The 9,350-nt window shown below is 35.7% G+C and overlaps 1 protein-coding gene across 1 annotated transcript in view; it reads right to left on the reverse strand.

Annotated features, from left to right (window-relative positions):
• Positions 1-8,874: 8,874 nt before the first annotated feature.
• The window catches only part of CELSR2 (cadherin EGF LAG seven-pass G-type receptor 2), a gene marked incomplete in the record, with an annotated part of 60,354 nt that continues 59,878 nt past the window's right edge, over positions 8,875-9,350 (reverse strand). Inside the window, 1 exon segment of the mRNA XM_072424231.1 lies at positions 8,875-9,091.

Consider the following 9,350-nt stretch of genomic DNA (forward strand, 5'->3'; position numbering starts at 1 on the left):
AATGAATGTAATGATATATCTATCAAACATTATGAGATTAGTTGTATGAAGTCAATATTCTGTCGAGTAGAATTAATAGTTTTTTAGCTATATAAAGAAATCATATGTATTGTTTTTTTTTTGTTTGAAAATGAAAAACGTAATAAAGATATTGAAATATGAAAGCACAATACCTGCAGAGTTTTAAAAAAGGTCATTTTAAAGTGCACACATAATATATGATCTTCACATTTGGAGCCAAATATAAAAGATAACATTTCTTCAAATAAATTCCACAAAATATGTTAAGCCTCAAAACTGTGTGCACTATTGAAATGGGATAAAAAGAAAAAAACAGTACACAAAATTGTAAATTTTTTATTCTGTTTTTATAAACACAAAACAATAACTAATTAAATTCCTGCCACTATACCCATGCTTCTTAGATTTCAAGTATGTTTTCAGCAGTTAGATTCACCGATTTTTATTTGACATGACATGACATGTTCTTTTTACCCTGTTGTGATGAGTTTGTTATTTTTTTTTTTCACAGCAGATGCCAAAATACTTTTTATTTCATCAACAATGTGCTGCAGTGTGCTGTAAGGTATTGTTTTCAGTTGAAGCATGTTCAATTTTCACCTAGTACATACCGTGTTTCCCCGAAAATAAGACCTACCCCGAAAGTAAGACCTAGCACTATTTTGTAAACCTGCCCTAATATAAGACCTACCCCGAAAATAAGACCTAGGAGAAAAAGAAAATAAAAGCATACATACCGGTATGGAAAAAAAAACAAACAACAGAATTTTTACTTTACATCAAAGGGAGTTTAGGTACGCTTTAATTTTTTCAAAATGAGGGGAAAAGTCCTCTTACAAAAGGCTAGCCAAAATATTATAAATAAATCATACACATTATATAATTATAGTTTCTTTCATTTCCATCAGTATATATACAACAGATTCCAAAAAAACTTAAAAAAAAATATTCATTTCTCAAAAAATTGTCAACACATAACATCCTATTATAAGGATTTTATATTGAAACTATTACTTGTCTTGTGGTACCCCTTAACCAATATTATAAATAACGCTAATAACCAGGGGTGAGGTAATTGTCATAGGGTGAAAACAGGGGGAAAAAAACATTTTAGGGTACCACAAAGGGGAAGACTAGAAGGGAAAAATATGGAGGGGGTATTTTTACACATAACCAAATGTCTTTTAGAATTTGTTCAGGTTATTTCTAAGAGTAGAGGTCAATTTATCATTAATCATTATCCAGTTAATTTTGTGTTTGGTGAAATCAAGGGGTATGTTGGAAGCTTTCCAGTAACAGGTAATAGTAATGCAAGCTGCTAACAGAATATAACTAATTAATCAAGCCGACTGTTTCAGAGTCTTCCAGTTGAGAAAACAGGGCACTTTCCACTCGTTTGGGGATGTTGACCTGTGACTGAATATATAGGATTGTTAATACGAATCCAGAATTTCTAGACTTGAGGGCAGCTCCACCAGGTATGATATAGAGTGCCCGTCTGTCCACATCCTCAATAACATAAGGGGGAGATATGTTCATTTAGTTTTTGGATCCAAACTGGTACCATATACCACCTCACCAATATTTTATAATTAGCTTCTATAAGTGAAGTGTTGAGAAATACTTTTGACATGGAAATCAACATCTCTTGCCAGTATTGGACACTCCACTCCACCTCTAGGTCCTTTCCAATTGCTTCTTATAAAATAGTTTCTTATCCTCTATCAGGCGACAGGAGACAAACCTTTAAGTTTATTTTGAATAAAATATCTGATTTGATGGTATCTAAAGACTTCAGCTGGTGGAAGGGAGAATTTCTCTTGCAGATGAGAACAGCTAATGATAGCTTTGCCATCTAACAAATCACCAATACGGAAAAACTCCTTATTACACCACTACAAAAATCAACCCTGTTCACACCCTGGATGAAACTCTGGGTTCTGCCAAAGAGGTGTCGGCAGAGCATGTTGGGAATGTAGTATAGCAATAGGAAGAGTCCTAAATAGATATGATAGTCTAGGTAATATGTTCATTTTAATCACTGCTATTCCCCAAACTATCATGGGAACGAATGCCATCCATTTAAGTACCCAGCAATTGCACAAAACAATAGGGGTAATTGGCCAAATATAGCATTTGAAGGGAGGAACTAATTTGTATACCAAGATAAGTGATTTGGTGTTCCACTTAAAGGTGAGGGCCACTGATTTGTTCCTGTTAATTTTCAATCCCAAAACTTCTGAGAACAAGGTTAACTATGTTAATATGAGCAGAAATATACATAGGGGCATCATCCGCAAACAGACCACATTTGTGTTCCCTAGGGCCACATTGTATCCCCCTAATGTCCGGATTTAGTCTTATGCCTATTGCTGGGAGTTTAATTGATAAAGTGAAAAGGAGAGGTAAGGGACAACCCTGTCTAGTACCTTTTCTAATTTTAATCAGAGGTGAATGGTGGCCCTTGATCGGTATGTTAGCTGATGGAGTAGAGTATAAAGAGGTTATTACTTTGAGAAACGCAGGGCCAAACCTCATTTTTAGTAGTAGGGCCTTCAAGTATTCTCACGACAGGCTATCAAATGCTTTGTGTAAACCAAGCGATAGTAACATTGCTTCTCTTTTCAAACCTCCATCCCAATTTCCATTTACGTCTGAAATCTAATCAATCGTTCTCCTGGTTTAGTCAGGAGCTTGGCGATGGTGTAAAAAGCCTACTTGATCAGAGTGGATATACCGATCTATGAAGGATCCAAGGCGCGAGTATACGTTTTTCGTCATTATTTTAAGGTCGCAATTATTCAGGGAAATAGGTCTATAGTTTGATATTTCAGCATGATCTTTACATAGCTTAGGGATTACACTTTTTAAAGCTTTATTGTCTTCTTCAGCTACATCATTGTTCTTTCGTAAATAGTTAAAGTAACCCGTTAAGTGGGGAGCCAATGTTTCTGCAAAAGTCTTATAATAGATATTTGGTAAACCGTCTGGTCCTGGAGCACTATTAGTTTTGAGGTTTTTAATAACTTTTAGCGTCTCTTCCACTGTAAACTCTTTACGAAGAAGTTTAGCTGGGATTTGCCTAGTCTTGTTATTAGAAGTCTTGAAAAGAAGGACTCCATTCTGGCTTCCAACAAAGACAGCGCCGCTTTATATAGTTTTTGATAAAAGTTATGGAAAGTTTCTAAAACAGCTTTCAGGTTCTGTGACAGCCTCCCATCACCTAATTTAATCTTAGGAAGGGCAGATGTGTGTCCTTTAGGGTTGGGTTTATTAGCTAGTAAGTCCCTTGGTTTATCCCCCCAGGTAAAAAATGAATGACTAGCCCATCTCAGTGACTTTTCTGCTTTATTTGTAAGACAAAGGTTTAATTCTGTTTGGAGTGCTTCAGTTTGTCCTCCTAGGTCTACTTGAGGGCATTGTTTTTATTGTAAATGAAACAACTGCTGTTGTTTTCGCTCTAAAAGGAGAGAAGCTTGTTTCTTAAGTCTAGTACCTAGTGAAATAAATTGGCCTTTGATGTGTGCCTTATGGGCATCCCAATTAGTAGACTTACAATGTGTGAGTCACTTACCAGGGATTCATTTAATCTCCATTGTGAACGGGGATTTTTTAAGCCTATGCCTTTTAGTATCCTTTTTTGTATCGTAGCTGTTGACAAATTTGGAAATATCTGTACAGGATAGCCTCCAATAGATAATTGAGGGAGGGATCTGACCACCTTCATGAGTCCATCTTTAGTGTGAAAGTAATGTAGCTTTACTTTAACATCTCTCAGGGCCCTGTCAGCTCTAGGTGCCATTGCCAGCCTATGCAAGTGGTCAAACTCTAGATGTAGATCATCACAGGATAGTGATAACGATTTAAGGAATGCTTTTACAGTAGAATCAAGATTTTTCATATTTTCAGGTAGACTGCTGATTCTAAAGTTGTCACGCCTGGAACGATTTTCCAATCCTTTATTTAATTCTGTGCTAAATAGCTGTAGGCACTGACCCAGGAAATCTTGCTTCAAGTCAGAGGTGATTTTATTTTTATTCTGGCTTTATCTAGTTCCCTCTCCAACAAGGCTGCAAATCTGGCTGTAAGGGTGGCATCATCAAAGTATTCCATGAAACTGCAGGTATGCTATCAGTACTGGAGGGGTTCTGATCCTCAGCAGGAGGAAGACTGAGCAGTGAGTCTGTGTCTTGGGAGGAGGGGGGAAAGGCTGTATCCCAAGTGTGACCCACATGCATAGAAGAACACATGGCTGTATGTATTATTTCAGGGGAGGAGGGGATGTTCTTACCTCCTTCCCCTAGATCAGGGGTGTCAAACTCAGGCCCACGGGCCAAATCTGGCCTGCACAGTAAATATATTTGGCCCGCAAGAAAATACCAAATGTCTACTAGATCTCGCCTGCTGGTAGACAGTGCATGCACCACTAATACCACAAATCCTAGAATGCTCTGCTGCCACGTCAATCAGAACCCACAAGTGCCCCCTCCTCTGTTGACATTCATTAGCGACCTTCCTCACTTGTAGTGTATTTTTTCAATAAATATCAAGGTTGGCCTGCGACTTTATCTAAATTTTTCATTTTGTCCCACTATGTATTTAAGTTTAACACCCCTGCCCTAGATCATCACTATGCGAGTAGTATCTAGACAACCTAGAGTGTCTCTACACCCAACCACCCTAATGTGTAATAATAATATTTACTACCTTAAGTGTAAGAAATACAGCATACATAAAGAAAAGTGTTAATCAAAGATATAACATAACAGAGTGCATTAAACAATTTTACTTAAGGGGGTCATAATGCCCCCAATAATTTTTCCGACGCGTTTCGACAAATTAATGGCTTTCTCAGGGGATCAAGAGACTTGGGTAAGTATGAACTAAAGAGAAGAAAGGCATATAAAACAAAGATTTGCTTGGATATCAATAGAATATGATAAAAGAGCATATCCTAATGCATAAAAAAGTATAAATTATAATGAAACACTAGGATGGGTGACCCTTTATCATACATTTTCAAAAAAACAAGAAAAAGGAAAATTCTCAAATGATTTGTAACAATTTGTTTAGGAAGTTATGAACAGTAGCGTAGACATTGCTTATTTATGTAAACATCAAATGTTATTTTTGATATATGATTTTCCCAGTCAATAAGTCAGCATATATAGGGTATAGGGTTGATTAACATACCGTGAATGTATTTAGAGGACTTACTGAAAGTAGGGGAAGCGAGTCCAAGAAAAGATTGTGAAAAAAAAGCGGGTTGCTGTGATATCGTGAGAACTACCAGAGAAGATATGGTGCTGGATCACGGGGGTTGCAGAATGAGAATGAGGATTTGAATAACAATCTAGAGAAAATAATAGATGTTATGTTTATTATATTCAAAGTAGGTTTAGAAAAGTTAGGTTAGGATCGGTCAAAATGATGTATGGGAAAACACTTACAGTTTAGTGGTGATTAAGTCCTATTAGGTGTTACAACAGTCCTTAAATCAGGTAAATGTGTAACTATAATAAACAATAGATTTTAAAATAAAGGGAGGTACTAAATCTGTACTAGTAATTTAAGGTGATAGTAGAAATAAAATTAGCTTACCCCTCCACAACCGTTAAGAGACAAATTAGTAATGTATGCAGAATGGTTAGAGAGGTGAGCCACTAGTTGAGATGTCCAATGAATTATATAGTAAGGTAGTAACTGGAAGATCAGAAAAAAGGGGATTGTTTTTCTTTAGATGTATACATAGGGTTGAAAGTTTAAAGGTACACTATAAATGAAGAAAGGTGGTATTACTTACTCTATAAGTTAGTATCTATCAACAAAGTAGGATATATGGATAGTGTGGATCGACCAGTCCTGAAAGGACAGTATCTAAAGATAGAGTAAAAAGTGAGGAATAATAATCTATATATAGACACAGATCCAAAATAATTAGATGTTAGTGATATGTAAGGGTAATTATAAACTCACTTACTGGTCATCAAATGGCGCCTATTTTAAGATAAATGGCGTCTACTTCTAGGGATAAATCTAGAAACAATGAGACATTAATATGAAAAGAAAGTATGTATTAGAAATGACTATTCAGCTTGTTAGTAAGGACTTGTTTAAAATATAGGTTGTAGTGTAGGTCACTGATGGTATAGAAAAGGGCTTACCCATTCATTGGTGATTCAAAGTGAAGAAGGAAAAAATCTTATCCGCAGCCAGCCACCGGCTATGAACCATGGGCACTGGTTACATTTACCACACGTACAGGTTCCTGCCCTAGAGTCCTCCGTAGTTTTGGGTTGTGCAACTTCCAAATGACTAGAGACCAAGAGGTCTTTTAAAGAGTTGGTCTGTCACTTAGAAATTTTGCTGTATTTGGATCATTTTTTAGAATGTGCCAGTGTTTCTTTAAGGCTGTCAGGACTCTGTGACGTTTATTGAACGTAGTGATTAAACGTACAGGTTCAAATTCTTCAAAAACCAATTGAAGAATTTGAACTGGTATGTTTAATCACCACCACGTTGTAACACCTAATAGGACTTAATCGCCTCTAAACTGTAAGTGTTTTCCCACACTTATTATTCTGACGGATCCTAACCCAACTTTTCTAAACTTACCTTGAATATAATAAACATAACATCTATTATTTTCCCTATAGATTGTTATTCAAATCATCATTCTCATTCTGCAACCCCATGATCCAGCACCGTATCTTCTTTGGTAGTTCTCACGATATCACAGCAACCCCCTTTTTTTCACACTCTACCTTGGACTCACTTCCTCTACTTTCAGTAAATCCTTTGAATACATTCACGGTATGTTATTCAGCTCTTTAACCTATATATGCTGACTTATTGACTGGGAAAATCATATATCAGAAATAACATTTGATGTATACATAAATAAACAATGTCTACGCTACTGTTTATAACATCTTAAATTGTTACATATCATTTGAAAATATATATTTATCTGTTTATATATTTATTTTTTTTTTAATATGTATGATAACGAGTCACCCATCTTAGTGTATCAATATAATATATACTTTTTTATGCATTAGGATATGCTCTTTTTATCGTATCCTATTGAAATCTAAGCAAATCTTTGTCTTATATGCCATTCGTTTTAGTTTATACTTGCCCAAGTATCTTGATCCCCTGAAGAAGCCATTGATTTGGCGAAATGGGTCGAGAATATTTGGAGACTTACCTATATGTATGCTGTATTTCTTATACTTACTCAGTTCATATGTATTGTAATATGAATCTTTTAAGCAATACACTCTCAATTGAGCACCATTTTACTATTGTCTTTCTTCAAGGAACATAGAAACAAACATTTTCAAGACATACAAATATAAAGCCAGTAAAAGCCTGCCTTTTCCTTCTTTCTTCCTTATATGGTTAAAAAATACCTGCCTGTTCAAATTTCTTTTTAAATAAAATCATCTCTCTTCACCCCATCACGGGCCCTACTTTTCTGGGTTTCAGATTTGTGGCCATCTTGACTGGCCAGGCAAAAATGATGTAACTCATTTCCAGCAGTCCCAGAATGATGCCGGGATACCTGCAATCATACGCAGCTCCGTGTACTTTCCAAAAATGGTTACGAACAAGCAGATAAGTATATGGCATTGCAGAAGGGACATCATCTATACTTATATACTAATCTACCTGCAGACAGAGTAGTATCTACTAATATATAAAAATCTGCCTGCTCGCAATATTTAATTGTGTATAATAATCAAAACTATAGTATGTTTAGTTCTATGTTTAGCTAAAGTGGCCATTAGAGGCAAATGTGTAATGTGTAAAAGATGTGACAGATGGAGAGAAATAAGCAGCAGGGACAAGGCAATGTTTTAGATTTTCTGGTATTGGGTAGGAGGAAAAAAAAAGTAGTAGTACATAACTGGGAGTTAGTCACAGTTTTTTTACTGCCAATTTATCACTCAATACATAGTAATTACTAAGGGATGTGCACCATGTGCCAAGCTGTTTGGAGTCAGACAGCTTGGCATACGCTGGCACATCCTCCTAAAACCACCAAGGTGGTATATACATATAAAACTGCAATGGTTCTCCAGGGCCCTTCTGAAGCCTAGCCACACACATCACAGCTGATATATAAGCTGCAACTGCTTCTAAAAACTGTTTGCCTGGTTGGAGTTGTGATCCTCTGCCTTTAATACCATCCTAAATACTAATCCAGAAAAAGTATGCAGCTCAAATTTTCAGCAATAGTAGTGTTTCGGTATTGGCCCTCAGGAGTAGAGGAATCAGAGAATTTTATATACAATTGCTGCCTGTGAATCTAAGGAAAAGGGTGCCTGTTAACAGTAATATATCAAGATGCATTTAGAAGGAAGCACATGCTTGAAGCTAAAAAACATTGGAGGTGTGATTTTTTAAATGTACAGTATATCTTCACGACATATTTTCTTTTGTTATGTAACGGAGCCAGTACATATAGTTCTGGTATATTAGTTCCAGTATGATGTTTTGTGTATACATTATAAACAAATAAATATCATTTCAACTGAATATCCCAACACCCAATCAATGCTGCTAGGGCAGAAACAATGTACTGATTACCGTAAGTCAACTTCCAATAAAGCATTTGTTTTGAGTTGAGCTTCAACAGGCTTTTATGTAGTTGCACCAGTTGTATAAATGTCTCATTTTGATGCAAAGTATGAATCAACTATCATGAAGTGACATTCATAGCATTTTCTTTGTGTGTAGCCTATTATTTTTAGAGTGCTAATTAAAGACTTGATATCTAAATATACACAGTACACTGTACACAGTTAATCTGGAGTGCACAATATTAGCAAGAAGAAAAAGCAAGAACCAACAAAAATATGTATTTTATTTCCATACAAACAGCAATAGCATTTTACAGCACAGTGCAAAAAACTGTAAATATTAATGGAAGTTGAAATCCTCCTTTTGCTGAGTAAGGATTAAAAGGCTTAGTCCATTTTTAATTCTAGAGCCCCACTCATTACATCTTCTAGAAGAGAATAAACTTTTGCAGTCAGTGTATCACATGGATGTTTCATTGCTCCTGGTGTGGTCCATGGAAGGTCCCAAAAAACAATGTAGAAGGTAGAAAAAAAAATCAGTTGTGATTATTACAGAATGGATTAAGGAGGGGAATTAGGGATGATAAACCTGAACAGAAAAAGAGAAGAAAAGTGAAAACATGTGAATCAATCTGTAATTCGAATATGAAACAGAAAGAGAAAATTTATATATATATTCATATATATTTATTTCAGCAGAACTATTGCCATAGTATACCAAAGATATCCCTGTCCTAAAAG

This window comes from Pyxicephalus adspersus, chromosome 1, assembly GCF_032062135.1.
Source record: "Pyxicephalus adspersus chromosome 1, UCB_Pads_2.0, whole genome shotgun sequence".
Taxonomy (NCBI): domain Eukaryota; kingdom Metazoa; phylum Chordata; class Amphibia; order Anura; family Pyxicephalidae; genus Pyxicephalus; species Pyxicephalus adspersus.